General features: G+C 42.4%; 1 protein-coding gene across 1 annotated transcript in view; it reads right to left on the bottom strand.

Moving 5' to 3' along the window:
• The window catches only part of FGD1 (FYVE, RhoGEF and PH domain containing 1), an 854635-nt gene that overhangs the window by 49163 nt on the left and 784501 nt on the right, over positions 1 to 20971 (bottom strand). The gene's annotated exons all lie outside the window — the stretch shown is intronic.

Here is a 20971-nt window from a genome sequence, read left to right as displayed (position 1 = left end):
AAATTACACAGAAAGGAAAAGATTGTTAAGCAACCAGGGCTCAAAGTAAAAAGGCTAGAAAAATACGATAAGCAAAGGGTTGTTGATAGCCAGTTACAGAAGTGGTTACAAGAAGGAAAGCAGGCTTTCCCTTCTGGTGGCAGACAGAACAACTGATTAAGAGTAAGGTGGTAGAGCTGAGTATGAGTCATGTTAACCAGTCCTTCCCCAAAGGTGCCTGCTCTAAGGTTGGATATATGCAATGTTAGACATTCTTCCCTGGAGAATTATTACGTAGCATACAAACTGAAGAATAGCTGACAAAAACTACTGCCCAAAGTGGTGACACTGTGAAAGTATGGGAGATGAAATATAATGATAAAAAGCCAGACATCAGCATGGCTATCAAAGTTTATGTAATGAGTAGGGATACCCTTCCAGTTCTGCCGTATGTACATCTCAGTATATATCTTGCTTGTTTCATCTCTGCTACCTGCCAACCATCAGCCCAACTTGCAATCTGTTAGCACATTCATTCCTCATAGTGTGAGAGCCACCCACAGCCTTTTTGTTTCTCTGCAAGGTGAGATCCAGTCACAAAAGCCATCATTCAGGCAACCAGCAGGCCTTTTTCTGTTTAAAGCCCTAACTACCCCCAAGTGGCTGATGATAGCATCCACATAATTGTGTAAGGCTCTGCTATGTCCTCCCTTCAAGGCATGCATTCTTCCACACACATTTTAGAGATGGCTACTGTTACTGGCTTGTCAGGAGAAAACGTACATCACCAGTATGTGACCATATCCATTGCCTGACGACCTCTGTTTCCATATACTAATTGGCTGACTGGAATCTGCACTTCTTCCCTTCACTGTGGACGAGCTTGTGTCAGTCACTCATTTCCACCCCAACTCACACAGCTCTTCCAGCATCTGAACCTCTAGTCCAACTCAGGACAGGTGAGTCACATTAAGGACTTCATCTGTCTGCACCACACAACCAGTGTACACGTCAGTTTATTTAACAATGTAGTCTGACTGGATGACACACAGTTACAACCACTCTACCCCATCTCAGACATTCTCATTTACTGATTGTTCTCTAGGTCGTTTTTACTTTTGTGCCTGCCAGCCATCAAGTCTTCCTCTGATCCTCTTGGCCTACTGACCTACTCATTCATATGCCAGTACCACACAAAGGTAAGAGCTACTCATGGGAAATCATCCGACAGCCAGCCATCAGGGTTGTTTGCACCCTCACAGGCATTCAGAAACTGAGGGCATATGAATTACGGCCTTAACCCGAACTCCTGGTGGTGATGTGAGCAGCAGCATTGCAACAAGGACCCCTTTTGCCCCTCTATCCCAAGAATATGTGCTTCTTCACATGAGGTGGTAAATTGCAACCATCACTGTTGTGGATGGTCAACAGGCACTGTGGTGGTGGTGCTGCGGTAGCATTGTCACGTCACAGGAAGACACTGTCCTGTTCGATTCTCAGCTAGAGCGTCTTCTGTGTGGAGACATGCGTGAATGGGTGCACCTTCGTTGAAGGTTGTGTGTCAGGGTTGGCAACTCGGCATGTAAAAATCTATTGCCAATCATTAGCAGACCGGAGTTCCGCTGTGGCGACCCCTAACCGGGAAAAGCCGAAAGACTCAACAACTGTTGTGGATGGTCACAGCCTATGTTTTCCATGCACTGGCTTGTCGCTGCTACCAGTAAAGTCTCAAATTTGACAATGGAGTATTAGCTGAGTCAGCCTGAGACCTTCTCCCCTCCCCCATGATGGGCATATCCATCCTCCCGTGCCAGTTCGAACATGTACCAAAGCTTCTGCTCAAACTTGGGTCACAGGGCTGCAGCCAGGGCTTTATCCTTCTACGCCTCAGAGAACTTGATTTTTTGCAACAAGTTATTAAAGCTGATGTAATGAAATGTAGGTCTCATGCAAAGGCAGACAGAAATGATGCCCTCTCTTGAAAAGAGAGAAATTTAAGGAATCGGTAGTGGAAATAAGTTGGGAGTTATTAGAGAAGACAGAAATCTCTTCTGAAAATATAGCTAGGGAGTGGGATAAAATTAAAGTGTAGATTTAAAACAAGGTGGAAATAAAAGAGAGAGATAAGTAACCAAATTATTTAGAGGGACTGACAAAATGTTAAAGTATTGCAGAATAAGGGGAATCTCACAGAACAACAGGAGGAGAAACTGCAGAATGTTAGAGAGAAAATAAGGGATTGCCTTGATAATATGCATGAATTTAGAAAGACTGCTGTTAAGCAACTGCTTTTTGATAGTAACTTCACAGCACAAAAACTTTTTGCACAACATCACAGGCAATAGAAAATAGAAACGGTTGTCGCCAAGCTTACAGAGCCTATAACACTTAAGATAACAAGAGAGCCTGTAGAGGTACTAGAAATATTTTGAAAATTTTATGAAAGTCTGTATAAAGCAGAGAAATACGAAAAGGCACAAATGGAAATGTTTACATAAGAATTAAATATGCCAAGGTTAGAGGTTGATGACTTCCAATTGCTAACATTTAAGCTAGGAGGAGATGCGATAAAAGTGGTGATGCATAATGACTCAAAATAAAGTCCCCAGGAATAGATGGTATTCCTGTGGAAGTTTGGAAGTTAGCAGGAAAAACTGATAAAGATCTGCAAGGTTTTGTTTAGCAGTATTTTAAGAGGAGGAGAAGCACTGACATCCTGGAAGAAAGCAGTGGTGGCTGTAATACCCAAAGAGGGTGAAGGCCATCAGATCCAGCTTCATACAGCCGTATTTCAATCCTAAACCAGGATTATAAAATATTTATGTCTACAACGGCTAAAAGAATGGCAAAGGTGATGCCAAAATTGATATACATGGATCACTGTTGCTTTGTGGTACAGAGGCAAACATTTGGCAATATTAACAGAACATTGAAGATCCAGCGGGAAGCAGAATGCAAGAAAATACCACTGTTATCGGTGGGTCTTGATGCAGAAAAAGCATTTGACAGAGTAAGCTGGGAGTTTATGAGCAGGGCAATGGAAGCATTTGCATTCCCTGATAAAATTATAAGGTTGATGAGGAGGATATACAAGGGACTGCAGGTAAAAAATAAAGTGGGTGGATTCCTCTCTAATAATTTCTGTTTGAGCTGAGGAAACAGGAAGGGGTGTCCTCTTTCCCTTTTATTATTTGCATTACATTTAGAACAACTGGCAAAGAAAATAAGGGACTCAGAAATTCAAGGATATAATTGGGATGGTAGACAAGAAAAGCTGGCTATATTTGCAGATATTATTTTATCCCTGATAAAAACCAAACACATTTCAGTGCTGTGGAACATTTTGACAGAATTTCAAATCTTCTCAGGATACAAAATTAATGAAGCTAAAACAAAGGTATTAGCTGTAAATTATGTACTCTCAAGACAAATTGGTTCAGCAATATCCATATTTATGGGGACATGCTAGAATGAAGTACTTAGGAGTAAGGATTAAAAAGTATTCTGGTGTGACAGCTAAGGATATGAGGGAAGAGACCAAACAAAAGATAACACAAAAACTGAGAAATTGGAAGCTCTTATGAATTTGGATAGCAAGATACAAGCAGTTAAAATGTTTCTAGTCCCTTTAGTTTTAGACAAGGTCAGGCATATTTTTTTATCAACCAGAAGAGAAGTTATGAATAGCAATCAAGAAAGAGCTGAATGATTTTATCTGGGAGCTTAACAGAAAAACAAAAACACCAGAATGGCAAAGCCAAGATAAATACTTATAATATCACAAGGTATAAACCTGGTCAATGGCTAAGAAAATACAGCAAAAGAAAAACAAAAAAGCTGGAACTGCAAAGAGTTCATGATACCCATGCAGACGGGAAATGAAAGTTTGACTGCTGAATCCTACACTAAGGCACGGTATGAGCACATCCACTTGTGCATGAATTGTGCCATCCCCAACAGAACCAAGACACTCTCCTCCAATAAAAGGAAGCCAATTTGGTGGTCCCTTGCCATAAACAAACATTACAACAAAAGGAAGAAACTGTTGCAGAAAAGGGGAAAATCCCAGGATGCAAAAAACTCCCTTACCAGCCTCAGTAAGAAGCTAAGATCCCTCATAAAATCTCCAAAGCTAGTTACGAAAATAAAATTGCCAAAGATTCCAAAGACATCCACAAGGCATTCTATAGCTATGTCAAGAATCTAAATGGCAATACTCAGATCTGCTCTGAGCTACAACAGAATGGCATTAAATATACTGATCCCAAGGATATTGCCAATATCCTGGCAGATCGATTCAGTGCAAACTTCAACCCCTAAAGGGCCCATCTCAATACCGAAAGATTGCCAAATTCCGGTAATAACGGCCACACAGATAAAAAAATGCATTCTCCAAAGTTAAGAATACAGCATCCATGGGACCAGATGACATCCCGGGCTGTGTACTACATGCACTACAAAATGAAAGTACAGTTGTGTACACTTACCATAAATGTAGATGTTCGAGTGTATTCACTGTTGCAGTCAGTACATTTGGGTAATCTGCTGGCAGGTTGCCCTCAGTCGGCCTGAATTCCAAAGTCTTGGGTTCTGCGTTGGTTGCTGTCTCCTCTTCCATGACACCAGGTTGTCAGGGATATAAAACATGCAGCCGACTCCATTTGCTTTAGTTTTTTTTGCCCCCGATGTGAGGTGCCCCCAAAAAGGTAGCGCAAAACAAAAAAAAAAATATATATATATATATATATATATATATATATACATACATACATACATACATACATACATACATGCATCAATATAAACTTTACCTTCATCTATAAGCAAATACACCACATAGGTTGTAGAGGATAGAGAAGGAAAGATAAACTCCAGAATGACAGGGGGATTGTGGGAGGGTAACCCTGACTGCAACAGTGAATACACTCGAACATTTACATTTATGGTATGTGTACACAACTGTACTATATTCTTCATGTTTCACTGTTGCAGTCATTACATTTGGATAGAATCCCAAAGCTATGGTTGGGGGGCTGTAATTAAACAGCATTAGGAGCGGCTATAAGGCCCTGCAGAACTGCAGTGGCAAAGCCTGCTCTGGATTTAGAGTAAAGAGGCAAATGATAATGCTTTGTAAAGGTGTGAACAGAACTCCAAGTAGCAGCCTCTAGAATGTCTTTGGTTGGTACTCCCCTTAGAAAGGCTGCTGAAGTAGCTGCAGCTCTGGTGGAATGAGACCTAATGCCCTTGGGCACAGGTTTACCATGGTGTAAGTAGCAGAAACAGATGCAGTGGCTTATCCACTTTGAAAGAGTCTGCTTTTAAATAGCCTTGCCCTCTGATCCTGCAGCATATGTCACTAGTAATTGCTCAGTTTTTCTTAAAGCTTTAGTTCTTTTTAAGTAGAATTTTAGTTGTCTGTGTACATCCAAGGAATGCAGAATTCTCTCCCCCTTGTTCTGCGGATTTGGATAAAAGATTGGCAGATGAATTGTTTGGTTAAGAGCCACACTGGAAACCACCTTAGGCATAAAAGTAGGATTTGTCTTCAGAGATACCCTGTCTGGGTAAAATATGATAAAAGGCTCTATAGCCATGAGGGCCTGTAGCTCTGAAACTCTTCTTGCTGAAGTAATTGCTAGTAGCAGAGCTGTTTTCCATGATAAGAACTTTATATCAGCGGTAGCAGCTGGTACAAATGGAGGTAGGGTGAGCTTTTCCAACACATAATTGAGGTCCCATGCAGGCAATGGTGATCTTCTAGGAGGCCTTAAATGTTTGGCTCCCTAAGATACTGCTTTAGTAAAGGATGAGAAAAGATTGGTGGCTCTGTATTGTAATGAGCTGAAATGGCAGAGGCATGGATTTTAATTGATGAGAAAGATAGGCCTTTGTCAAGCATCTCAGTTAAGTATTGCAATATCTGAGGAATATTTGGTTCTGCTGTATCAGTTCCTTGTGTTTGATTCCAAGCACAGAATCTTTTCCTTTTGTCAGCATAAGATTTTCTAGTACTAGGCTTTCTGGCTTCCAAACTTACATCCATCACAGCTTTACTGAGAGGTATTGTTTGTATAACTACATGAGCAGCCATGCTGCCAGGTTCAGAGTCTGTAGTTGATTGTGCAGGATCTGATTGTTTTGCTGGGACAGTAGTTGTGGTCTTTGAGGCAAGGTCCAAGCTGGGTATTGAGACAAGTTTCTTACAATTGGGTACTAGTATTGGCAAAGCCAGTCCAGGGCAATTAGTATCATCTTTTGCTTCTCTTGTCTGACTTTTAGGAGGACCTTGGGGAGAAGAGGCAGAGGAGGAAAGGCGTAAACTGATAGGTTTTTCCAACTGAAGGATAGGGCGTCCACTTTCCATGCTTGTCTGTGATAAGTCCTTGTGCAGAAACATTTCAATTGATAATTTTGAGGAGAGGCAAATAGATCTATGTCTGGGCTCCCCCATTTCTCTGTTATCATGCTGAGGACTTGTGGATTTAGTTTCCACTTGTGTGGGTCCATAAGGTTTCTGCTTAAATCGTCTGCCAGAGTGTTTTGTTTTCCTGGCAGGAATTGAGCTTGATGATGTATTTGGTAGGTCAAAGCTGTGTTCCACAGTGCAATGGCTAATCTGCAGAGGGGGGTATGAGTGTGTGCCCCCTTGCTTGTTTATATACCACATGAATGTGGTGTTGTCCATCTTTATCAGTAGTTGTCCTGGATGAAGTAAGTCCTTGAAGGCTGTTAGGGCATTTTGAACAGCTAGCATCTCTTTCTGGTTGATATGCAGATGCATTTGTTTTGGTGACCATATGCCCTGAATGCATCTTCCTGCCAAATGGGCCCCCCAAGCATAATCTGATGTGTCTGTTGTTATGGTTTGGCTGGCAAGGGGTAAATTGAATGGCCGTCCCATGCTTTGGTGACATGCCTTTGCCCACCATAAAAACTCCTGTTGCAGGCAGGGAATGAGGGGAATCATTGTTTCCAGACTGTGAGAATGTTGACTCCATAAACGTTTTAGGTACCATTGAAGTTTCCTCATATGCAGTCTTGCATATGGAATTAGTAGTATGCAGGATGCCATGAAGCCCAGAGCCTGCAGAATTTGTCTTGCAGAAGACTGGGTTTTTGTTGCCATCAGTTTGAAATAAGTAGTCAGTTGCCTTTGCTTGTCTGGCGTGAGGTAAGCCATCTGGGCAGTTGTATTCAAGCTTGCACCCAAGAATGTTATCTTTTGAGAGGATACCAGTTGTGATTTATTTTCATTTACTGTGTACCCTAGGCATGTTAGAAGCCTTTTCACAAATGCCAGGTGTCAAAGAAGAGTGCCCTTGTTGTCTGCTTGAATGAGACAGTCGTCCAAGTAAGGATATATTTGTATACTTATTTGTCTGCAAAATGCAATTACTGGTGCCAGGCACTTTGTAAAGACCCTGGGCGCAGTACATAAGCCAAAGGGCAGTGAAGAGAATTGGTAATGCATTAAGCCAGCCTTGAATCTGAGGTATCTTCTGCACGACTGTCTTATTGGGACATGCCTCATTTAGGTCTAAAGTCACCAGCCAAGCCTTCTTGCCCAGCATGGGCAGAAGCTGCTGCAAAGTCAGCATTTTGAATTTTGGAATGTCCAGGTATGTGTTCAAAATCGATAAATCTAGTATTGGCCACCAGGCCTTGTCCTTTCCGGGTACCAAGAACAGTCTTGAGTAAAAACCTTGTCCTTTTTCCTGTTCTGGTACTGTCTGAATGGGCCCATATCCATGAGGGACGTAACCTGTTTCTGTGCCTCTGCCCATTGATTTTTTGGCAGATCTGGCCAACCATTTGCCAGTGGCAGAGTGTGGAAATGGAATCTGTATCCCTGTGATACAATGTTTAGTACCCACTTGTCCTGGGTTATGAACTGCCAGTTTTGAGCAAAAAGTGCTAATTTTCCCCCTATGGGTGCTGCCAAAAGATGGGTGCTTGTTGTAGGCAGAGGGAAGTCATTGGGATTGCTTTCTGTAGGTTTGCGCTTTATCTCCTCCAGATTTGGAGGTGGAAGCGCCCCATTGCTTTGACCTGTATGAATCTTGAGCCTGGTATCTGGAACCCTTAGGGCATCTGGATTTGCCCCTCTGAGCTCTGCCTGACACAGGAAAGGACCAATTTTTGGTAGGCCAGTGTCTACTGAATCTTGGTGGCTGCACTTGTAAGAAGTGTTTAACAGTTTGCATAGACTTAGCTTTGTCTTCCATTTTCTTTAAAACCTCTTCTGCCTTAATATCAAACAGAGAATCATGCTGTAAAGGTGCATCTAGCAATTTAGCTTTAACATGATCAGGTAAATTTTGTTCCTTTAACCAGGCATGCCTCCTAATCACAGATCGAGTAACTGCAGCCCTGCAGGAGGCCTCTAAGGAATCAAAACCACATTGCAAAGTATGCTTTCCAACTTGTTCAGCTGCATGCAATAAATCCTGCAATTCTTTATTTTCTGCACATTCTGAAATCAATATCATTTTCTGTTTCAGCAATCCCATAACATGTTGTTGGTACTTAAGCATATGAAATTGACAGTTTAAGGCCCTGATTGCCAAGGTTGCAGATGTATAAACCTTTTGTCCCCATCTGTCCAGTGCCCTTGAATCTCTGTCAGAGGGGGTAGGGTTTTTTGCTGATGAGGCCTTGACTCCCTTTGGACCCTGTAAAATAGTTTCAGGATCAGCATCAGGGTTTCTAAATAAAAATTTATGAGAGTCAGGGACCCTGTAATATCTGTCAGGCTTACTGGGAGCTGGAGGTAAGGAGTCAGGGGACAAGCTTGACTCCGAAAACACATCATCCACAATGTCTAAAACAGGGGGAATGGCTAAAGGCCTGTGCTGATGGAGAAGACGGAAATCCCTGAGCCTCTTTTTTTGATTCTGAGAAGTCTTGACTCTCCCAGTGAAAATGCTACCTCAAAGTATGCAAGGTTTCTCCAAATGAATAATCCTCAGGAGGAGATGCAGATGGAACAGACTCCTCAGCATCAGAATCTTCATAGGGAGGTATAGATAATTCCTTATCAGAAGAGGAATCGGAAGAAATAGAAACCTTATCTGAAGATTCATAAACAGTGTCTTGCCTAGGCCTCTTATCAGGAGGGGGATGGGAACCCCTGATCAAGGTAATAAGGTCTTCAGCCATTTTGATCATCTGTTTTTTTAGGCATAGAGACCTGTGCATGTGGCTCATGTGTCAGTTTTTTAGTTTTAGAAGTTGCTTTTGTCTTTGGTTTTGCAGCTGTCGGTTTGATATACAAATGCTGAGGTCTGAATGCACCCTCAGACGCCGGTGCCTGCTCAGTGGCTCCGGACCCATCCAAGGGAGATGCATCCATCGGTCCAATACCTTGAGTATCTTGCGGCATTCCAGACTCCACATGGGTGTTGGTAGAGGCCTGCGACTCGAAGGTAGCGGGTATCAGGGGCTGTGAAAGCACCTCACTGAGTACCGGCGAACCAGCGATTGGCTTAGGAGAAGCTTTGTCGTCAGTTTTGGATCTCGACTGCCTTTCTCTGTCCTTCTCTTTGCATTTTTTATGTACTCTGGTAGTCGGATTGCTAGCCGATGACATTTCTGGGTAGTTAAATCTGTTTCCAAAACACTTTGATGCAAAAATATACCAACGCATAATAGTGCTTTGGTTAAATCTAGCACAAAACTGACAGCCAGGCACGTTGTGATCAGGGCCTAGGCAAGGAATACAGTATAAATGGAAATCCTTATGAGGTATTTGCTTCCCACAGAGAATACAATTATTAACTTTTTCTGACATCGGTAAAAAGCAAGAAAAAAGTTACCCAACCGGGGTACTTGGATTTAGTGAAGACTTCGGTTCTGAAACTCAAACTTGAATATTTCAGTAGTTGGCTAACCGGCACTTGCGAAATGCTTCTGCTTCAGGCACCGTGCGGCAAGAAAGACTAAAGAAAATGGCGTCGACTGCATGTTTTATACCCCTGACGTCATGGAAGAGGAGACAGCAACTGACACAGGACCCAAGACTTTGGAATTCAGGCCGACTGAGGGCAACCTGACAGCAGATTACCCAAATGTAATGACTGCAACAGTGAAACACGAAGAACATCTGGCACCTCACCTAAGTGTCATGTTTAGTCATAGCCTCACCTCAGGCTTTGTGCCCACTGAGTGGTGCACAGCTACAGTTACCCCACTCCACAAGGAATGATCCACCTTGGATCCTGGGAACTACTACGCCATCAGTCTGATGAGCCTGATCTGCAAGGCCATGGAACGTATTATCATGGTACTTATAAACAAAGACATTGGCAACCTTCAAACACTGGACCCCATGCAGTTTGGGTTCGTGAAGGGCCGATCTTGTCTCCTGAACCTGACTGGCTTCTTTGATTCAGTCTCCAGAGCCGTGGAAAAGGGTAAGGTGGTCCATACAGCCTATCTGGACCTCGCCAAGGTCTTCGACACTATCCCCCACTCTGGAATCATAGATAAGGGGTTGGGAGGGTGGCCTAATGGCTAAGGTGTTTGCCTTACAAACACAAGGTGCAGGGTTTGAGTCTCACAAGGGATAATTGGCTAGGCTTAAAATGGCTCGCAAGGGCAGTTAGCCTAGTACTAATCTATGAACCTATGAACCTATAAACTTGCTAAGCTTGGCATTAATCCCCAAGTCACTCGATGGGTTGCCAACTGGCTTACTGACAGAACCCAGACTGTAAAAGTAGCAGACTCCAAATCCAGCTCCAGACAAGTGACAAGTGCAGTACCTCAGGGTTCAGTCCTGAGACCGGCTCTTGTTTGGCATCTACTTCTCTGAAGTACAGGCCAACACTAAGGGACTCTAACAAAATTCACAGATGACTGCAAACTGGGAGCCATTACTGAATCCCCAAATTATGTGGATATTCTACAAAAGGGCCTTACAGAAACAGATGCTTGGTGCCAAAGCCATGGGCTCAAGCTCAATGCCAAGAAATATATAGTTATCCCCTTTGGGGAAAAAACATGTACCCATGAATTACCACATAGGTGGCAGTACACTAAACACCAAAAGTGTGATAAGAGACTTAAGGACACAGTGGACAGTGGTCTCACCTTTGATAACCACATTGCCACAACAGTCAGGAAATCCTATGTGGCACACCTCATCATCAAGGGCTTTTCATCCAGAAAAAAAGGAGGTCATTGTCCCACTGTACTCATCCCTCATTAGACCCATTATAGAATACAATGCCCCGTTTGGTATGTACCTCTCAAGACATCTGCAACAACTGGAAAGGCCACAGAAATACCTCACTAAAAGAATCACAGGCCTAAAGCAGATGCCCTATGCTGACCGTCTAAAAAAACTCCACCTATACTTTGTCACATGTCGTCTACTCAGAGGCTATCTCTGCTTAACATACAAGGCCATATCAAACCCAGAGCTGTTGGACAGAAATCCCAATCCCTCAGAGTCACATGCTCCAGAGATCTAAACTTTGTCACCACAATGAACAAAATATGCTGGAGGGATAGGTTCCTGACTCAGAGACTCCCCAGACCCTGGAATAGACTGTCCATACATGTCTGGAATAGACTGCCCATACATGTCAAGCAGAGCGCCTCTTTGGCCCTCTTCAAAAGGAATTTTGATGATTGGATGGGAGATAGGAAATACACCCAGGGGATCACGTCAGTTGCCCTGCTAGACAAGGGTCCAGGGAAGTAAATAGTGTGGGAAGAAATAGCCAGGGAATTGTTATGGCTAGGCTTGTATAGGCCCCTAGGGCCAATAGCCTAGTACCAACCTATGAACCTATGAGTGGAGTTAGACTTTGTGTATTTTCTTAGCCGTTGACCGCATTTACACAGTTTTTGCTGGTATTTTTTTTTATCTTTGTTATCTGGGAGAGTAAGACACCAAGAGCCAAGGGGAATAGCTGATTCTTCCAAAAGAACAATGTGGCTTTGGATTATCCAGTTTGAAAGGGTATTTCACAGCTACACAGTTAAGGCTCCTGTACAAAGCACAAGCAGAAACCTATAACTCAAAGTAGAAAGGAATAACTATGAAACAGGAGGGAAGCACAATAAACAAGGATAGACTGGGATTTTAAATGCAGATCCTTAAGGAGAAAAACAATAACCATACAGAATATTGTATTCATAAAATAACAGAAAATAGTCTAGACATGGGAATGCAATTAGGGATGCAGACAATACGCAAGGAGGACCTGGAATCTATTGGAGAAAACTGGCAAAAGAACCAAGGTATTGGGAGCAAATAATTAGAGGGGGAAAGGTAATACAATGGGAAGAAGTCAAGAATTTATTCGGACTGTAGGCTAGAAATTGCCATCCCTATCAAGGATTAATATTAGAATATAGCCAAACATAAAGCAATAGGGGGATCTAAGTGAAAGACCAGCACTGGTAGAGTTTTTAGTAGAATCTAGAACAGAAGCTGCTGTTAAAAAAGGAATAATTAGTAGATCATATAAAATATTGCATGACAACTATAAAAAATAATAAGAGGAGGTTAGAAAGGATTGGGAAGAGAGCTTGGAAGAAACAGTGGGATATATATATATATATATATATATATATATATATATATATATATATATATATATATATATATATATATATATATGTCTCCCAAATATGCAACAGTCTAGAAGATTTTGGATATTTGCTTGGAAGTGCTTACATGGGTATTTTATTCCCCAAGAAGATTTCAAAGAAGTTTTCCTCAAGTAAATAGCAAATGTTGGAGGTGTGATGGGGAAGAAAGAGGTAAGTGGGAACACATTTTCTGGGAGTGTAATGAGTTGGCGGACTTTAAATATTTTCTGCAAAACACTGCATCAGAAATACTGGGTTCGCAAATTGGTATGACTAAAAAATTATTTTTGAGCTATGATACAGAATCTCAATTGCCTAAACATAGCAAGGACTTGCCAAGTCTAATTATGGTGGCTGCCAAAAATGCAATTACTACTTCTTCTTTCGGCTTTTCCCGGTTAGGGGTCGCTACAGCGGATCATCTGTCTGCTCATGATTGACAGTGGAGTTTTACAGTGTTGAGTTGCCAGCCCGGCACCCAACCTTCCAAAGAAGGCACACACATGCACACTCTCACACCTAGGACCAATTTAGAGTGTCCAATCCACCTACTGCATGTCTTTGGGATGTGGGAGAAAACTGGAGCACCCGGAGGAAACCCACGCGACCACAGGGAGGACATGCAGACTCCACACAGAAGGTACCCCAGCAGAGAATTGAACCGGAGAACCTCTTGCCAAAAATGCAATTACTGAAAAATGAAAATCAAAGTTTAAACCAACAGTACTAGAAGTAGTGAATATAGTAATAGAGATAAAACAACTGCAAATGAGATTTTTAGAAAAGGGTAGGAACAAATTACATAGAAAAAAATGGAAATTGTGTGAACAATACATGCAGACAAGGAATGAGGGTTAAAAGGCGGCAGGATTTTAATGAGCTATGTAATGTTTGACTGACAATGACTGGATAGATTTTAAGTGATGTATAATGTTTACAACTAAAATGTCAATATGGTTTGTTTTCATGTATATAAATGCATGACTGCCACTGCCATAAGTGATAATTTAATAAAGATGTTTTTTATTTAAAAAAAAAAAAAAAAAACAACAGAACATGATGCCCTCTCCTGAACACCTGAACAAATGAACTGGACATGGTTTGTAGGCAGTCTACCCTATATGAAATGAGGGCAAGCTCAGGCACAGACAAGCTAAAGATGAGTACAGTGTCATGACCAGATACAGCAGACATGGACAGAAGAGTTTGTGGTGAGATGTGATCCACGTGGGATCTCAGTGAAAAGGTGCAGCGAGTAGTAGGACAACCTATTCTTTCACAGAACATCCAGACTACAGAATCCCACCCAAACCAGCCCTCACAAAACAGGAGAGGACAACAGGACAAACATGTTGATACAAAGGAAGCAAACACTGAGTGGGAAGGACAGAGCAAATGGACCAGAAACTGGACCCACCACTGAAAAGTGTTATTGTAACAGATAAGAAGAATTTCCTTTCTTTTCCCACAGTAGATTTTCAGGTTACTGCAATCACTAGTACATGTGGAAGAAAGCTATTGGGATTATTGAACAGAAAAGCAAGGCTGAAAATAGACAAAGGGGAGAGTTTTTTTTTTTAAGTGTTGGTATCTCAAAACTGACTACCACAAGAGAAGAGATCAGTCATGCCAGTCATTCCTCCCTTGAGAGACTATAAGACAGCCCATAAAGTGAATAACAGTAGATGGACAGCTCATAACAGTTTCATGACACAATAATAGGCAGGATATCAGGAAGTTAATCAAGTTTTATGTAACAAGCAGGGATACCCTACCAATCTGCCATGTTCACATCATGATACATTTAATAATCTGGCTTGACTGTATGAACTGTCAGTAAATACATGGCTGCATTCACTTTATATGCCCGAGTGGGCTCTGTTTATTGCAACATAATTTCTCTGCAAGAAAATGCAGAGGACTGAGACTATGAACTGCTGCTAAGATTCATCCTGTAGTGTTACGTTTGATTTCCTATTTTGTGCCTGAACAAGTCACTTAACCAGACATTGCTCCAAAATCATACTTGAAAAGAGGAACTTGTACCTACCTGCTTAGTGGGTTTACTCAGCTAATTAGAATAAAAATACATAATGCTGCAATGGTAATAAATGAAGAATGCTCATGTAATGAAATGTGGTTGAGATCCAAAGGCAGCAAGAAACACTGTCGTCTAACAGCTGGCATCACTGAACTAAGGCTGGGAACAAGTACAGCTGAAAGCTCCCCCACACACTCCATCCCTATGCGGTTTTCTGTAAGGACTCCAATCTTTTTTCGTTTAAACTGTAGCAATAGTTACTACAGTTTATATCCCCCATAAAAAAAAATATATATATATATATATATATATATATATATATATATATATATACTTACCATAACCATAGATGTCCTTCTCTTCTATGTTGCAGTATTTTTTGCATGGGACTGCCGTAAGTGGTCTCGATATCTGGGCAATAAACAAAAGCCTTTTACCACTGCAGGGTACTTGGGACATCGCATATAGGCCTGCAGGCTGAGTAGGCCATAAAAATGACATCCGCACGTACCATCCTCAGAACTGAAAGTCCCAGTAGGTCTAGCTAAAAGAACAAAAGGACGAAAATGTACATCTGCAGAAAAGACATGAACCGGGTCTGAAGGACAGAATACTGCAAACTAGAGGAGAAGGACATCTATGGTTAAGGTAAGATTTTACACAACTATTCTAGGTCCTTCTATTCCTATTTTGCAGTATTCTTTACAAGGGGGAGAATACCATAGCTCATGAGGAAGAGAGGGAGAATGAAGGAGCAGAGGAGGTCTCTAGAAAGCCATGAAGAATGGCTCTAGCAAAGCCTGCTCTGGACCTGGAGATGCCATCCAACTTGTAATGTTTACTGAAAGTGTGAAAAGAAGTCCAAGTGGCTGCTTTCAAAATAGTAGTAGTATCCAAACTCTTGGAAAAGGCACCAGAAGAGGCAACAGCTATAGTAGAATGAGCCTTAACAGAGGAACAGACACCCTTTCCATGAAAACAAAACAAAATGGCCTTGGAAATCCAAGTAGAAATTGTCTGCTTGGAAACAGGCCTTCCCAGAGCCCATGGATAAAACGACACAAAAAGCTGATCAGATTTCCCAATAGTCTTAAGTTTTATCCAAATAAAATCTGAGTTCTCAATGCACATCCAAGGTATGTAGGACCTTCACACTAGTGGACCATTGGAGGTAAAAAAGGTGGTCAAATTAATAGAGTGATTAAATGACAACTCATTCACAATCTTGGGCATAAAGGAAGGACTGGTATGCAAAGAAACCCTAGCCTTATGAAAAACTAGGAAGGGTGGAAAGATGATCGAAGCCTGAAGCTCAGACACCCTTCAGTCAGAGGTGATGGCCAGTAACAGCACAGCCTTCCAAGTACAATGTTGCATGGAAGCTGTGGCTGCAGGTTCAAAGGGAGCCACAGTGAGGTTTTTTAAGACATAATTTAGATTCCAAGGTGGGGGACAGGTTTCCTCAGAGACTTTATGTGAAGGACATCTTTTAAGAAAAGTTTTACCTCTAATCTAGAAGCCAAAGGAGGAGCCAAAGGCAGGCAAGCACAAATGGCTGATAAATTAACTTTAACAGAATAAAACAACCCAGCCTTTAGCAGTTCATACAAGTAGGATAGAGCCAAAAGAATATCCACAGATAGTAGATGTAGGATACATGACAGACACCAGATGGAAAAACTCTTCTATTCTGATAAATAGGATTTCCTGGTATTGGGTTTCCTGGCCTCCTGCAAAACCTTAAGCACATTTTCAGAAAAGAGGTGTCTAAAAGGAATCAAAAATTTATCACCCACAATGTCAGATGTAGATTTGACAGATGGAAGGTGTATGAGAGATCCTTTGTCTTGTGTGAGAAGATCCATCCTCTGAGGTAACTTGTGATAATTGCCCTTGGCTAAATGCAGAAGAGGAGGGAATCAATGCTGTCATGGCTAAAAGGGTTTCACCAGCAAGATTTTTGGTTTGTCCTGCTAAATCTTCAGCAAGACTTTCTAAATGAGAGGGAAGGGGGAGAGGGCATACAGAAACATCCCATTCCAAGAAATTGAAAGGTCGTCCACCTTCCAGACCAGAGGACCTGGTACTCTGGCACAAAATTGTGTAAGTTTTGTATTCAAAGTGGAGGCAAAGAGATCTACTTGAGGTGTACCCCACCAGTGGAAAATGCCCAGAAATACATCCAAGGGAAGATTCCATTCATGGGATTGGGTCATGGACCTGCTGAGTGTGTCTGCCACTACATTCTGATTGGAGGAGAGATACACTGCCTGCAAGGTGACCTGGCACTGGTCTGCCAGCTCCCACTCCATGACAGCTAGCCTGTGCAGAAGACATGACTTTGCTCCCCCCCCCCATATGTTTACATACCAAAGTACTGTGGTGTTGTCTACAAATAGTTTTAGGGGTCCTAGATATAAAAGGGCAGGGAAGGCCCAAAGAGACAACAGTAGAGCCCTCATCTCTGTTATGTTGATGTGTTCTTGCCTTTGAGAAGGGGACCAAATGCCTTCTACCTTCAAGTTTGCAAAGGCTCACCCCAACCCATTTCTGAGGTGTCTGTGAACAAGACTTGTGTAGGAAGAGGAGGATGCAAAGAAAGACTTGGATTTAGTAAAAACTGCTGAATCCACCACTGTACCTCCCTCTTTAGGCAGATACTGTCTCCAAACTGACTTTAGGAACCACTGAAATTTCTTCATGTACAGTTTGGCCATAGGCAACATGGGGAGTGGATGCCATAAATCGCAGCAGCTTGAGAAACTCCCTAGCTGCCAGAGACTGCAAAGGGAGAAAGCTTTGGAAATAGTTGATTAGAAACAGGATTTTTTTGAGGAGGTAGGGAAGCCAACATTAGGTCTGTTTGTATATGGCACCCCAGGAAGATGTGGTCCTGGGAAGAGGTGAGGATGGATTTTTTTTAAATTTATTGTGAAACCCAACCTTTGCAGAAGGGAAATGACAAAAAGAAGATATTGTTTCAAAGTATCTGGAAGTGATGCCTGGACCAGCAGGTTGTCCAGATAAGGGAAGACCTGTATACACTGGATTCTGCAAAAGGCAATGATAGGAGGCAAGCATTTTGTAAATACCCTTGGTGCCACAGAGAGACGAAAGGGCAAAGCAGATAAATGAAAATGTAAGGAAACAACACAAAAATGCAGAAATTTCCTGTAGATGGAATGAATGGGGATGTGAAGTTAGGCATTCTTGATATCCAGGAAGGCCAGAAAAGCCTGTGGAAAGACAAGAGGAAATAAAGTTTGTAGAGAGAGGATGCAAATGGTTGAAACCTTTAGGAAGGGTGTTGAGGTGAGAAAGGTCCAGAATGGGTTTCCAAGGGCCATCTTTCCTGGGTACAAGAAACATCCTGGAACAGAAACCTCTTCCCTTTGGGGAGTGGAACTTCTTGTATAGTTCTCTGGGATTTAACTTCTGCAGCACCTCTGGAAAAAGCTGAAGTTATTCTTGTGGTGGTTGAGAAATTTCCTGAAAGAAGGGAGAGATTTCCAGAGCATGAAATACCCTTTGTGGATAACGGAAAGGACACAAGAATCTTGAGCAATGTGTTCCTGGACTGGGACAGTGAGAGAGAGAGAGACAGAGAGATGCCAAGAAAGGGGGTGTGGCAAAGGCATGGGTGGTAGTCACAGACTACCTGGCTTGTCAGGGAAAGGGCTGCTTCTGGGAAGATACAGAATGAGTGGGTTTAGAAGCAGGAGCTTTCCAAGGCATCCTCTTACCTCTAGAAGGAGTGCAAGATTGTTTCCTAACAAAAGCAGTTTTAACAAGATAATTCCTTTGGAATTTAGTAACTGGTGACACAAAAATGTGCCTTAAATCCTGTAACTCTTTCCCTTTCCCTTCATCTTTCCTGCAGAGACTTGAGCAAATTAGATGAAGCAGTCACAATTAAGGCATTATTATTTAAAGGGGCATCCATAATCTTAACCTTAAAATCATCAGCGAGTGGTTGAAGTTTCAACAATGAATAGCTCAAGACAGAGCCCGATGCAGCACCTCTAGATGACACTTCAACTGCATCATATATGCATTTAATGGAATGACGGGCCACCTGAGAAGATGCCCCCAGAATAGAGCAGAGCTGAAACTTAACTTCCAAATCTGGAAGGTCAGATAGAAGCTGAGTAGCCTTAGAAAGAAGGACCAAGGCATACTTAGTCATACGGGTGTGGTAGTTGATAGCTCAGAAAGCGGGTAGCTGAGGTGTACACCCTATTTCCCAACCTTTCCATAATTCTACTCTCCTTATCAGAAGGAAGCAGTGAACTGGATAGCAGAAGTCTAGATGGTTTCTTAGTAGCCAAAGAAACCATAACTGGATCAGCAGAAGGGCATTTGTAAAGGAATTTACAGTCCCCTGGAACTCTGTAAAACCTATCTGGCCTTTTAGGGGTAGGAGGTTGAGTATTCAGAGCCTGTGCTGCAGAAGAGAAGACATCAAGAAAGGCTGGTAAAACAGGAGGCACAGTAGATGGTGAAGGAGAGCCCATTTGTAGCAAATCATAGTATATTTTCTACACCTCAAACATCTGAGAGTAGTCACATTTATAGTACTCCCTCATGCATGCAATAGTCTCCCAAATGTGATATCCTCACCAGGAGGCTTAATACCATTAGATTCTTCCTCAGGGGAAGCATACTTCAAAGGAAATGTAATCTGGGCAGAGTAAGCCAAGGATTCATCCTCTGAGGAATCCTCATCAGAAAGAACCTGTTCCCCAACCCTTTTGTGAGGGGAAGATGTAAAGAGGGGACACCTGAGGGAGGCCTTAAGGCCATGAAGGCATTAAACAGGCCTTGTGAGAAGGCCTGCCAATCAGATGATGATTCCTGAGGGGCAGAAACAGGTTTAGTTTTCTGCTTCTTTTTAAGGTAGACATCAGGTTTGTGTGAGATGGAGGGGCCTAACATAGGCCTACCCTGTATACCCACCATTGGAACATTCTCCCAGACTAAGATCTGTAGGATACATAGAGATCCTTCCACAACAGTGAGCCTAGGTTCCCCCCTGTCCATCCGAAGTAGATGTCTGCAAAACCTCCAAGGATGTGCTAGTAAATGAATCCTTGACAGCCTCAGAAGTGGTGCCTGCTGAGTAATCCAAGCCAGTATCCACACGGACTTCGTTGACTTCATCGGTCTCGAGAGGGACGACCAGAATGGGAGATGCAGCCAAAGTAACAGGCTTAAGCTTAAATTTCTTAGCCTTCTTCACAGGCTCGGCAGTAGGCCCCAATGTACCCTCCATAACATCACATGTGAACCTTTGAAGCCTCTGATTTTCAAGGTAGGTGCTAAGAGAAGAAAGGCGGCACTGTAGGGTTTGCCTGACAGGGCAAAAAATATGGTCATGGTTAGGCCCTAAACAGAAAAGCCACTGATTATATTTGTTTACCAGGAAAGTCCAACTTGGAATGAGGCCAATTTTCAGGGGAGGCCCAGGAAGAAATGCTCCAAATGCATGTCTTTGTAACATGCTTATGTGTGTAACATGTTTATGTGGATTTGCCTGCCACACTGGCACTTGCCTTTCTTTTATGACATGTAACCTCAAACAAAAGCCGTAGCAAAAGGTAAAAAAGAAAACCCCAGTGCGGTACTTGTTTGAATCTTGTACACCAGCAAACAACTCCGGTGAGCAGACAGACAGTCAAAGATGGCCTCTGGACTGGCAGCAGAAAAGTTATGATGATGGTACCCCATGTGGATGTCATTTTTATGGCCTATGTTGCCTGAAGGCCTACGTGTGACATCCCATGTACTCTGCAGTGGTAAAAGGCTTTCGTATACTGCCAGATGTCGGAACCACTTACATAGGTTCATAGGTTGGCACTAGGCTATCAGTCCTAGGGCCTATACAATTCCCTGGCTATTTCTCACCACACTATTTACTTCCCTGTACATGCGGCACTTGTCTGAATCTTGTACAGCAGTCATCCCTCATGTAAAGAAAACTGCAGCATAGGAATAGAAGGATATCTGCCTGTTACAATGTACTAAGCAATGGCTACAGTTTAGACCACACACAGACTGCTACAGTGCTTGGGGTTTGACGCAGATGAAATACTGGCTTTTAAGAGCAGATATTGCATTAACGAGAGACAGGGATTGGCCAATCACTCGCTCAACACTTTGCACCTGGGGCAGTTGCCCCTCTCACCCAACCCTAGCTGCACTACTAACTTAGCGTGATGACAGCTGGATGCAATGGCAGCCCAATGGCTGAAAACTCTACACATGGATAACACACAAACTTGCAAAAACAATGAATCGTGCAAAGACATAACAGACTGATGAGCTAATATACCCAAAGTCACTGTA

Source organism: Protopterus annectens, chromosome 12.part0 (assembly GCF_019279795.1).
Source record: "Protopterus annectens isolate FY-2018-M chromosome 12.part0, PAN1.0, whole genome shotgun sequence".
Lineage (NCBI taxonomy): Eukaryota > Metazoa > Chordata > Ceratodontiformes > Protopteridae > Protopterus > Protopterus annectens.
The sequence above is the reverse complement of the archived record's forward strand: the minus strand, read 5'-3'. Positions and strand labels throughout refer to the sequence as shown.